Source organism: Delphinapterus leucas, chromosome X (assembly GCF_059928025.1).
Source record: "Delphinapterus leucas isolate spDelLeu-1000000601 "Yukka" chromosome X, BTC_Dleu_Yukka2, whole genome shotgun sequence".
Classification (NCBI taxonomy): domain Eukaryota; kingdom Metazoa; phylum Chordata; class Mammalia; order Artiodactyla; family Monodontidae; genus Delphinapterus; species Delphinapterus leucas.
Genome location: NC_143150.1, coordinates 111,879,071 through 111,891,968, shown reverse-complemented (window position 1 = coordinate 111,891,968; position 12,898 = coordinate 111,879,071). Strand labels below are relative to the sequence as shown.

General features: G+C 40.7%; 1 protein-coding gene across 4 annotated transcripts in view; it reads left to right on the top strand.

Annotated features, from left to right (window-relative positions):
- Positions 1 to 12,898, top strand: part of POLA1 (DNA polymerase alpha 1, catalytic subunit) — a 308,813-nt gene that overhangs the window by 162,274 nt on the left and 133,641 nt on the right. The window lies entirely within an intron of this gene.

Sequence of the window (12,898 nt, the reverse complement as noted above, 5' to 3'; positions counted from 1 at the left end):
AATTTCTTTTACTTGAAAGTTCACTGTAACGTAGGTAAAGAGGTTATGCTGGCAAGGCATTTCCCAAAAAATGCTCTGGTTCTATTAGGTAAGACTCTTGACTTTGATCAATATCATCCTATAATTTCTACCTATATGTTAGTTAACATATAACGTAGCATTATGCTCTTTAAAATCGAACTCATTAAATGAAAATCAAGTATTAGATCATTAGGATGAAGAGTAAAAGCATAGAGTTCTAGTCTTGTGATTTTGGAGTAGAATAATTTGTATTCGTCAAGAAAAAAGAACCAAGTAGGTTTGTCTGAAGATATTTTTAAAATAATAATTATGGCTACATTTTGGGAAATCTGAAACATTTTAGTGAATAATCTGGTGCTGTACTTAATGAACAGTTGGATGGGAATAAAGGTTATCTGTGGGTTCACATTCCGCAGTAGATGAAATGTTCAGCACGTGAAATGTTAGGCCTTTATTTAGCATGAAGAGTCCAAATCAAAACTATTCAGCTCGTTTACAGACCTCATTGAGCAGAGCATGATTCTTGACTCTTGGGAAGAATTCTGAGTTTTCTCTCTGTGTTTAGTCTATCAAAATCTTCACCATGGAAATGTTAATACCAGAAGAAGCTCATCTATTTCCTTCTCTAAGAGCGGGCAATCTGTTTTGACTAAGTTGAGAATAGGCAGAAAAATGATCTTCTGAATAGTTAGAAATATGCCCTAACTGAAAGATTGATTTCTAACTGTGTGTGTGTGGTGTGGTGGTCGTGGTTGTATATCTTTCAAGCTAAATAACCTAGTTTTACGCATCCAGACGTTTAACCCAGGGTTTCTATAGCATTTGTTTTAATTGTCTACCGACCATCTCACTAGCAGCAAGTTAGTTTTCCTGTGTTAACTGCCCACTTGATTGACTTTCCTAAGGAATTTCTAATTAAAATACCCAAATGTCATTCCTACACTTGAAGAAAGATATGATTGTCCTCAAAATTAAGAACTTGTTTCTCTACTTTCTGTCCTTAGGCATATGTGATTGTCTAGAAGAGAAAGAAATCCATTATTCGTTCTTTCATGGCCCCATGATGAACAAATGTTTCAGATATTCTCAAGATCAGAGCTTTTATACAGAAAGCTCATGCACCTCCAAGTTACAGTTTATTGGTAGCGTGTTCTCTTTCTTCCTGACCCCAGACTTAAGTGAACTTTGCCAGTAGAGGGATATGGTGTTGAGTTTCTTTTGCTGTCGTGCCTCAAGTGATCCTGATTACAGTTAGTTCAGTGTGATGTACCATAGCAGTGGCAATCCAGCTGGAGATCAGTACACCAAGTGTACTGGAGATAAGCATGTTGGTACTGAGCACTGAGATCAAAGTGACTGTTCTCTGAAGCTAATGAGCAAAAGGGTTCCCTCCTATTCTGCAAGTTAAAAAATGCTCCCCACTAGACATAAAGTTGTTAGTGGACTGAGAACAAGAGTCTCCATATTTTTTTCATTTTAGTTTTAGAATCACTGCAGGCAAGAACAACCTCCATTGAGAAAGGAGGCATCTCCATAAGGAAGGAGCTTTTGTAAGACAGTGGAGGAGTATAAGGTACTTGACCAGACACTGTAACCTGCCAAGGAACACAGTTCTAGATCACCAAGAAATCTGGCTGTCAAGAACAAAAGGGCCAAAGTTTAGGGTAGCAAAGTATACTTCTTAATCACTCTTAAAAAAATACACCACATCTTCTGTTATATTCTGTGGTGAATAAATAGTGCTGACTGAATAAATGTGATACAGCAAACATTAAAATTTTTATATATCTGAGAATCAGTCTGTATCGTAGTGTTTTAATATTGGCTCCTTTAATAGCAGGGGAAATGCTTTTTTCTCTCACCGTACAGCAATGATTGTATCCTTCGGATTCTTGTTTCATAGAACATTTAAATTTCTGTATACATAGAAATACAAGAAGCACCAAGCAAGGATATTTCAAGTAATATATTAATTTCCTTAGGAGGAAAACAACTCTAATGCTTTATCTCGAGATTTGATGAAGCATTGGAAGACTTTGAGGCAGCACAGAAAGCTCTAATTCAAAGTTGATTTCATGCCCCGGTCCTAATTGGTTCCTCTATACAAAGTTAAAATCGAACTGGTATTTCTTTGAAAATCATAAAAAGGCAGTTTAAAGACTATATCTCTCAGCTTTTAAGGATGTTTTTAAAAGACTCAATCTTACAGTGAAAAATTGATATGTGTTTCCCCTCCCCTTAAATTCTGCTTCAGAAGAGCAAATAGACACACACACACACACACACACACACGCACGCACGCACGCACAAAAGGGGAGAGAAACACTAGCTAATCTAAATTGGGAAATGAAGAGGGCTTTTTTTAAGCATGAAAATTTCATCATCTTGTCAGCTGGCAGAATGCCTGCTGTGTGGATTCACAAAGGCTAAGAATTACACTTTCATGAAATTTTCCTCACTAACTGCCCTGGTTAATTTGAAAGATAACCCACTGTTCTAATTCATTCCTCAATTGGGCGGTGCAGGTTTTGTCTTTGATCTGACAAAGCATTTGTGTTAATCGTTTTGGCCCTCCAGTAGACACTCTTGGGATTGTGCTTTTACAATAAATGTGTCTGTGATAGCTCTTTAGTCTATTATACTTACAATAGATCCATAGAACTGGTAATTAATTCTCCACTGCTTTGGAAATGGGAAGAATAGGTGTAGCTCTGTCAAGTGCTGCTGGGAAGTTTGTTTAGCTGGTTCATTTTTGAAGTGTTCCCCTCAGCCATCCATGAAGCAGCCGCAGAAGAGAATGTGAGATTGAGATGCTGCCTACCCTGAAGACTTGCTGATAAATGGGAAATCTGACCCCTCTTGGTACCTGGGAGGGGGGTAGTGGGTCATTTACTTTCATCTCAAGTACTATTAGTTATAACGTACATTAAACCCTCATTTTAATACTTAAAGAGCCATTCGTTTCTAAAGGTGGATAGTCAACTGAAATATCCTCCTCAATTCCCATTGATGGCTTATGCAGGTTTTAGAGTGTTCCGGTGGGGCGAAATGTATTTCTCACCAGCCTTGTAGTGTTTCCAGCAACTTGTAAAGGAGCATTACTTGGGGCACTTCACTATGATGTTTAAACAGAGGTATTGCTGGCCCTGCATCTAGAAAAATTAACAGTTAACAGCTAGTCAGTGCTATGCATATGATAACATTGATTAGTTGCTAGGACCAGAAATAGGTGATTGAATTCCTTAGAAATTTGCTGTTGGTTTTACAGTCTCAGAATTTTCCTGACATAAGCTTTCTGAGGACAGGACCTGTGCTTTCTTCGGTGTCTCATCTGTGATCTCTGCTCCAGCCGTTTGCTCTCAATAGTGTATGCATTTTAATGTTTAGTAATATACTTTCTTGTTTTTTCTTTAAATTCTTTTTCGCACTGCTATCATATTGGCAGAAGGTTTATTAGTGGTTCACAAGATTCTCAGGCTAACACAAGACTCCACGTTAATTTAAGGTCATGAAAGCATTAATATAGCCCTTTGTTACCCTGTCTTTATTTTATGTCACTGATTACTGTTGGTTTCAATATATGCCCATCTCCAAGTTCATAGCCTTAATTTGTTTTCTCCCCAAACCAAGTGTCAGGCAAAGAGGCATTGACCAGAAATATTTTCATTAAGATGCAAAATCACATCGTGCAGAAACGTGTTCTCATTGTCCTGACACAAGAGTCTCACTCTTACTACACAGGGTGGCAGAGAGTGGATGCCTAGCTGTTCTTCCTCTCGTACTCCTGCTCTCTCCCTGTATTTTTCCCATTTCTTTCTCAGTATATTAATTGTGGTATAAGTCACATTTTAAAAATCTCTTTTGGACCCACTTTTATGAGGAATTCCAAAAATAATGTCCAGTGTTACTTGCCTCATGATGCAGACTTTCTTATGCTCACGTGTGTGAGCACCTAGTAAAGAAGGGAACATTTGACCAACGATACTGTGAGTCCCTCTAGAAGACAGCACACATCCAGGAAGTGGAGTGGGATGTTTGGTGGTATATGAAAAATCCACGTTCATTTTGTTTTTGCACCTTTGCAAAAAAAAAAAACAGAAAATGATGCTTGTTAAGTTTGGAATGGATATGCATTCCTTAAAAACAAAATTAATAACAACCACCAAACATAATGTTGTTAAGCCAGAAGTTGAATCTGAGGACAGGACCTTAAAAGTGCAGGGAGGGCAGGGTGAAGTATTGGTTAATATATTTGCTCCACCAAAATACACACCCACTCAGCATCACAGGCAGCAGTATCCATGGTGTCCAACAATGCTTGAAGGAGGACCATTTCTTTAGGAATACACAGAGCTCAATTAGTAAATAAATCTAATAATTAAAGATGAAGCAGCCTCTCACTAGATCGCCACCCCCATCCCCACCCCTACCCGTGTAATTTACTTATAGACCCACTCTTACTTCCATTGACTTTTGCCTTTCAAATGTGGCAGTACTTCATGACAGCTATCGTGTGCTGGCGGATCTGAGGGTTTTAGAGCCATGCAATGATGTTCAGTAACACTATCTTGTTCAGCTGCAAATATTCGGTGTTCAATAACCCTCAAAATTTCTCATTTCTTACCTGTGGTGATATGGGCTGATAGTTTTTAGGTTGTAGGTTGCAATAGGCAGTAGTCTCACAGGTACATTAGTTCAAATAGTTTAAACTCTAAGCACCAGTGGAATTATTGCTTATCTCCTTGCCTCTGCATTTATATTTAGAACATTTTAAAAGAATAAATTGGGTTTCTTTTTTGTAAAGACTCTTAACAGCATAACTATAAGTGGTACAAAAGGCATGCAAAGAAGCAGTAGATATCCATCCCACCCATTCAGCATCCCAGGCAGTGCAATCCATGCTACCCCGCGGTGCTTGAAGAAGGATCATTTCTTTAGGAATCCATAGAACTCATCTTAAATCTTGTTAAGACAAAACAAAAGAATTAGTATTTCTTTTTGCTCCACACCATTTGATAGGGAAGTTTAACGTAAATGAACACCACGGACACTAGTTGCTTTTTTTAAATGCGGTGTTCTAATACCAGGGCCCGTTGATGGAGGAGGATTGGTGTGTTTTTCTTAGCGAATGGCTGTTTTTTCTTAAGTACGAATATCCACCAAGCTGATTTTCAGTCAGGTATAACATTTTACTGCAACACCATGGTGTGTTCTACAGAAAAACTAAGAAGTAGAATCTTACTGTAAGTAAATGTATTATTGTACAAATCTAAGGGAATAACAGGTCAAATCTAGTCCCCTAAAACGTGCCAGCTACGTGTTCTACCCAAACAGCGTTAACATGGTATGAATATTAGTTGTTATAAAGGAGTTCCAGTATGTTGTAGAACTTAGTGTTTGTCTAAGTATAGACCACAAGCCATATATCAACAAATTAAACTTGAACTGTTTCAAAAAAAAAGGAGTTCCAATAAGCAAATTGGATCAGGTACACCCTTCTATGCCACCTGACTTTTAACCTTCATAGAATAACCAACATTCCTTGTACTCTCTATATTTATCACAACACCTCTTTATCTTTTATTTTGTTTAATCTTAACCTTATGGCATGGACCCTATTTGGGGAGTCGCAGAACTAGAGCGTGATCTTGAGGAACTAGGAGGGAACCCACACCAAATTCTTAGGTGCCCTGACCACAGGGAACACTGACCTCAGATCTTTCTGCAGGGTCTGAGCTCGGGCCACAGCCTGTCTCTTGCCCATGTCATTCCCCGCATGTGCATATTTTCCTCCTCTGAGAGCTTTTTGTCAGAGGTGGAGGCTGTCGTAGCCACTGCCCTTGCCTGTTCTTTCCTCCTGTTCGGAAAGCTTAGCACTTGCTTTTATCAGTTTTCAGAGCAGCCCCTGCTAGCCTCGGATTGGACTGTGAGGTTTCGTACTCGAACACCTGGTCAGAGTTCTTTTTAGTCATCTAGCGGTTTAGTAACTTCTCGAGGCCAACGTTTCGTAGCTTATAAGACAACGACAGTGGCAGTACCTGGCACATCAGGTCATAAGAAAGACTACATGGGATGACGCATCTCCAGTGCTTAGTGCCTCAAGAGCACTCGCTGTTAACGTTCATTATTCTCTTCTGAGGTAACAGTGGATGACGTGGCTCGGTCGGGTTCCTCCTCGTGCTCCGCCCCCGCCCGCTCCCGCCCTGAGATTCAGCCCTAGGCTGGGGCCTCGCTGCCCCGTCTTTCCGAGGCGTCCATCTGGAAGCTTCCGTTGTCTCGCCGCTCTCCCCCCCGCCCCCCCAAGTCAGAACGATACCACTCCGCGCTGTCCTAGCTCCTGGCCCTCCCTGCACTTTGCCAGCATGGGAGTTTCCTTTTCAGTGTTGGTGAATGTGGCCCCAAAGTCAGCTTTAGGAAGGGACACTGATAAGGGCAGCTTGAGGAAGTGGCTAAAACCAAGGAAAGGACACTAGGTTCTTAAGTCCTCCAAGGCCCAGCACTCAGTATTGTACCTAACCTGGTCGTTGTTCAGTAAAAAGTTATTGAATGAGTCATGCTATTCTGGGAGACTGGAGCTATCAAGTGACTTTCCCGGGTTACAAGTAGCAGCATCAGGACTGTGACCATCCTTGGGGACCCTAGTCCAGAATTCTGCTCATCACATGCGGTAAGACAGCCGTTGATGAGTAACAAGTTGCACGCCGCCCTCACTGCAGTCCCTCTTTCAGTAGGATGCCTCCAGATCCCTGGCGTGAGCCTCACAAGCTAAGCCAGGCCACAGGGCTGGCAGGGACATGAGTCCAGAAAGCCGATTACAGCTGCCCAGCCAAGGACCAGTGCGGCCACTGAAGGGGCACCTGGGCTTTCGGCGGCTTCTGATACGGTTCGCCTCCTCTGAAGGGAAAATTGGAGGTTTTTTGAAATGCTCAGGAAATGCCATAGGAGTTGTCAAATATCTGAAAACAAGTGGGTAAAAACAGAAAACTGCTTGTGCCGAAACAGTAGAATTCCTTTTTCAGATTGATTTCTCTAACCTTGGGTCTTTAGGAAAAATTCAGCTTCAGGTCTAACTCCAGCAGTCATCTAGAGGTGTACTGTCTTGTAGTAGAGTAAGACACTGAACCAGAACAAATTTCATTTAACCTTTCAAAAGTGAGATTCTCACACCGTTGACCTTCTTGACTTCAAGGAGCAAAACTGAGCTCTCCGCTCTCTGCTGCACAGGTAAAACGAGAGAGGGGAGGGGAGCGCCCCAGGCAATGCGTGTCTCTCAGACTTGGCTTGCTTAGAAAGTATACGTTATGGTTCACACGTGGAAATTGGCCCTTTGCAGATGGTTACAGACACGAATTTCCAGATTGTTCTGTCTAGCTTACTCTCATGTTAAATGGAACAGCTATATTTCTGTTCAAGAGGGGTTTAGTTCAGCTGCCTTTCCATGGTACCATAGAAAAATTCTCAAAGCCTGGATTCCAAATACTACTCATGAAAATTAGAGCACCAGTATTTTCTAATCGGTGGGTGTTGGTTTGTTTTGGGCTTGGTGTGCGTCAGGTATGGCTTTACCATATGCTCATACCAACACCTACGATGTGTTGGTCTTAGCTGGGTTTTGAAAGGCAGTGTATAACTTTCCTGGTTCAAAACTCATTTGACTCTTGGTACTCCCTCAGAAATACTTTTGGTCTCTACCACGTTCCAGCATATGATAACTCTTCTGTTAGAGTTTTGTGACGTACATTATGCAGCTTGTTTCCAGAAAGATCCCCAGCCTCATTCACGTTGCACAGGTGCTCAGGCTCCTTGGCTGTAGGAGAAGCTCTTCGTGTTGCTGGGAACCTAGGTGATTTGCTAGCTCGGCTCTCAGGAGCCTGTGTAGCCAGCCATCAGCCTCCATCCACCAGCAAAGAATGCTTAAGAATCATGGCAGGAAAAAGCCCAAACTGCCCAGGATTTATGTCTATGTGTATACTAAAGATTTAGAAACCATGTGGATGAAGTCACACATAATCCTTTGAGGATAATTTCTTTCAGTTGCAGCTTTTCATCTAGTCACGCTCAAGAGCCACTTCTTTCAGGAACTGATCAGCAAAGAAAGACCAAAGGAGAGTAGTCTAGTACCAAGAAAGACCTGATTAGGGCTTCCCTGGTGGCACAGTGGTTAAGAATCTGCCTGCCAATACAGGGGACACGGGTTCGATCCCTGGTCCGGGAAGATCCCACATGCCGCAGAGCAACTAAGCCCGTGCCCCACAACTACTGAGCCTGTGCTCTAGAGCCCGTGGCGCTCTGAAGCGAGAAGCCATAACATTGAGAAACCCGCGTACCACAACGAAGAGTAGCCCCCGCTTGCCGCAACTAGAGAAAGCCCGCGCACAGCAACAAAGACTCAGCACAGCCCCAAAGTTAATTAATTAATTAAAAAGGAAAGAAAGACCTGATTAAATTTTCACAGCATAATGGCTTCTCATGCTGATGAGTGTATGCAATGTTATATAGCACAGTGGTTCTCAAACCTTTCGTTCTGTGGGACCCTGCACACTCTTAAATTTACTGAGAATGGCAGAGTTTCTGCTTATGTGGGTTATATTTATTTATTTATTTTAACACGTTTATTGGAGTATAATTGCTTTACAATGCTGTGTTAGCTTCTGCTTTATAACAAAGTGAATCAGCTATATATATACATATATCCCCATATCTCTTCCCTCTTGCGTCTCCCTCCCTCCCTATCCCACCCCTCTAGGTGGTCACAAAACACCAAGCTGATCTCCCTGTGCTATGCGGCTGCTTCCCACTAGCTATCGGTTTTACATTTGGTAGTGTATGTATGTCCATGCCACTCTCTCACTTTGTCCCAGCTTACCCTTCCCCCTCCCCGTGTCCTCAAGTCCATTATCTGGTAGGTCTGAGTCTTTATTCCCGTCCTGCCCCTAGGTTATAAATTAAAACTGAGACATCTACAAACTGTTAACCCACTTGTAAGCAACAATAAGCCTATTATATGACAAAATTTTTTAATGAAAAATAACTACCTGTCTTACAAAGCAAAATAATTTAGTAAGAATAGTGGTATTGTTTTAAATTTTTGCAAATCTCTTTGATGTCTGGCTTCAAAAACAGCTGGATTCTCATATCTGCATCTGCATCCAATCTATTGTGATATGTTGTTGTGTTGTTTTGGTGGAAGTATATGAAGAAAATTTGGCTTCACACAGGTATGAAGCTGGAAAAGATAGGAGTATTTTAATAGCCTTTTCCATTAATAGTGGGTATTCTTTTTTGTCACTACACCAAACCTTGTAGCATGGTAGTTTCTTAAAGGTTATTTCCAATGTGGAATCTGAAACCATATCAGTAAGCCGTTTGTACTCCGGTACATTGACATCCAGTATCTTGAATGGTATATAACATTGTATTTCTGTTTTCCAAATATTTGACAATGAGCGTATATTACTTTTATGGGGGATGGTGCTGATTACATTTTGAAATTTATATACAGCACAGTTCACTCTCTGGTGTACAGTTCTATGAGTGTTTACAATTGCATGAGAGTCATGTTACTGTTACCCCAATCAAGATACAAAACACATCTATTACCCACACCCCCTGTCCACAATTCCCTTGTGCTACTTCTTTCAGTTGCACTTTTAAAAATATTTATTTATTTATTTATTTATTTATTTATTTATTTATTTATTTATTTATGGCTGCATTGGGTCTTCACTGCTGTGCACAGGCATTCTCTAGTTACGGCGAGCAGGGGCTACTCTTTGTTGCAGTGCACGGGATTCTCATTGCGGTGGCTTCTCTCGCCGCGGAGCAAAGGCTCTAGGTGCGTGGGCTCAGTAGTTGTGGCTCGCAGGCTCAGTAGTTGTGGAGCGCAGGCTTAGTTGCTCCACGACATGTGGAATTTTCTCGGACCAGGGCTTGAACCCGTGTCCCCTGCGTTGGCAGGTGGATTCTTAACCACTGGGCCACCAGGGAAGTCCTCAGTTGCACTTTTAAAATAAGTTCATTCAAAAGGCTAACCTCACATCATATGCTGAGTCCTACCACTTTTGCTTATAAAGTGTCGTTTTCCATCCATGGCATTATCTTCCATCTGAGACCCACCTCTCACCTCCTTATGGAATATGCTGCCGCCGTTCTCAAAGATGTGCAGAATGAAACATTGTAATATATGTGTTTCTTTGCTTACCTAGGAGTGGGTAGGTACTTGATCTGTGAATATAAAATTAAATTCTAAGGACAACTCCCCCACAAAACACTGAAGAAAAATTCTAACATATCCGTTGGAACTTCATCAGCAGAGAAATTTTAGATCTGAGGATTTGAGAAAGAAAATTAGGTCGTGTCTTCAACTCAGTTACTTTCGTTCAATGGGTCATGAAGACAGAACCCCAGCAGCATGAGCAGTGGGTCCAGCACTCAAGTAATTATATCCCCTACTCCAGCTTCCTAGAAATGAAACCTAGATATTGAGCCACTTAAAAGGAAGACTTAATTTTCCTATATTCAAATGTGCATCCATTTTAACCTACCCATGTCTATAGCATTTTGCTGTTTTACCGATTCTAGCACATGTATAGATTTATATAACTACCACCACATTCAGGATACAGAATAGTTATATCGCCCAAAAAAACTTCCTCTTGCGATATATCCCCTTATAATCACACGTTCCTTCCCACCACTAACTCTATCTGTCATGGATGGATCAGTAATGGATCTGTTCTCCTCACTCTATTACTGTCTTTCCAAGAATGTCATAGAAATGGAATCACCTAGTACACAGCCTTTGGGACTGTCTTCCTTCATGTAGGTTGTTCCTTTTATTACAGAATATTATTCCAGTGTATGGATGTATCAGTTTCTTTGATCCTGTTACTCAGTGGAAAGTGTTTGGCCAGTTTTTAGTAATTATGAATTCAGCTTATATAAACATTCGTGTATAGGATTTTGTGTGAGCATAACTTTTCATTCTTATTGGTTAAATAGCCAGGAGTAGAATTGCTGGCTCATATGTTAAGTGTATTTTTACCCTTTTGAAGACATTGCCAAACTATTTTTCAGAGTAACAGCACCATTTTTTATTACCACTAGCAGCATATGAGAGTTCCAGTTTCTCATCATGGTTTTAACTTGCATTTCCCTGATGGTTAGTGTATTTATATTTGCCATCCTTATATCATTTTTGGTGAAGTGTCCAAATTATCCCCCATTTTAAAATTTGCATTATTTTCTTACTGTTGAGTTTTGAGTTCTTATATATTCTAGATACACGTCCTTTGTTGGATATGTGATTTGCAAATATTTCCTCCCATTCTGTAGCTTGTACTTTTATTCTCTTAATGCTGTGTTTCACAGAACAAACTTAAAATTTTTTTTATTTTATAGATCTTGCTTTTGGTCTAATGTCTAAGAATTCAAATTTTATGTCTAGATCTATGATCCATCTTGAGTTAATTTTTGTGTAAGGAATGAGGGTTAGGACAAGGTTCATTTTTTGTGGGGGGAGGGTCTATGTAAGTCCAATTGTCCTAACACCACTTACTGAAAAAAAAGACTGTTCTTACACCTTTGAATTGCTTCTGTACCCTTGTCAAAAGCCATTTGAGCATACTTGTGTGGGTCTATTTCTGGACCCTCTGTTCTCTTTCATTGGTCTCTGTGTTTAGCCCTTTGCCAACATCACAGTCTGGATAACTGTAGCTTTATAGTAAGTCTTATGTAGTGTGATTCCTCCATTATATTTTTTAATAGAATGTTTTAGCTATTCTAGTTCTTTTGCCTTTCCTTATAAATTTGAGTCAGCTTGTCTATCAACAAAAAAAGTCTTGCTGGGATTTCTGTTGGAATTATATTAAATGTATGTGTTACTTTGAGGACAGTTTTTTAAAATCTTTTTATTTTTATTATTATTATTATTTGGCTGCGTTGGGTCTTTGTTGCTGTGCACAGGCTTACTCTAGTTGCGACGAGTGGGGGCTACTCTTTCATTGTGGTGCACGGGCTTCTCTTCGCAGTGGCTTCTCTTGTTGCAGAGCATGGGCTCTAGGCACACGGGCTTCGGTAGTTGTGACGCACGGGCTTAATTGCTCCGCAGCATGTGGGATCTTCCCAGACCAGGGCTCGAACCCATGTCCCCTGTATTGGCAGGCAGATTCTTAACCAAACGCCACCAGGGAAGTCCCCTTTGAGGACAGCTGACATCTTTACTATGTTGAGTCTTCCAGTCTGTGAACACGGAATGTCTCTTCACTTATTTAGGTCTTCTTATTTTTTCATTAGCATTTTGTAGTTTTCAGCATAAAAGTCCTATATGTGTTTTTTTAGATTTATACCTAAAGGAGTTCATTTGGGGAAAGTTTTTGTTTGTTCTTTTTTTTGCTTTTTTGTTTGTTTTGCGGTACGCGGGCCTCTCACTGTTGTGGCCTCTCCCGCTGCGGAGCACAGGCTCCAGACGTGCAGGCTTATTGGCCACGGCTCATGGGCCCAGCTGCTCCATGGCATGTGGGATCCTCCAGGTCCGGGGCACGAACCCGTGTCCCCCGCATCGGCAGGTGGACTCTCAACCACTGCGCCACCAGGGAAGCCCTGCTTTTTAAATTTTGGTTTCCAATTCTACTCCCTAGTATATAGCATTACAGCTATAGAAATTTTTTTTGACATTTCTATAGTTAAGAGAATTAAAGGTGAATCAGTTGGTTCTCAAAAGAACACTGAGGACCCATGAAACATTAAAAATAACCTGCATAAATACATAATTAATATGCAGCCTTTAACATTTATTTTACAAATCTGTATTTATTGGACCAAATATTTGGCCACATAATAGTGTTGAGTTTTTAAAAAACACCAGCTTATGTAGTGT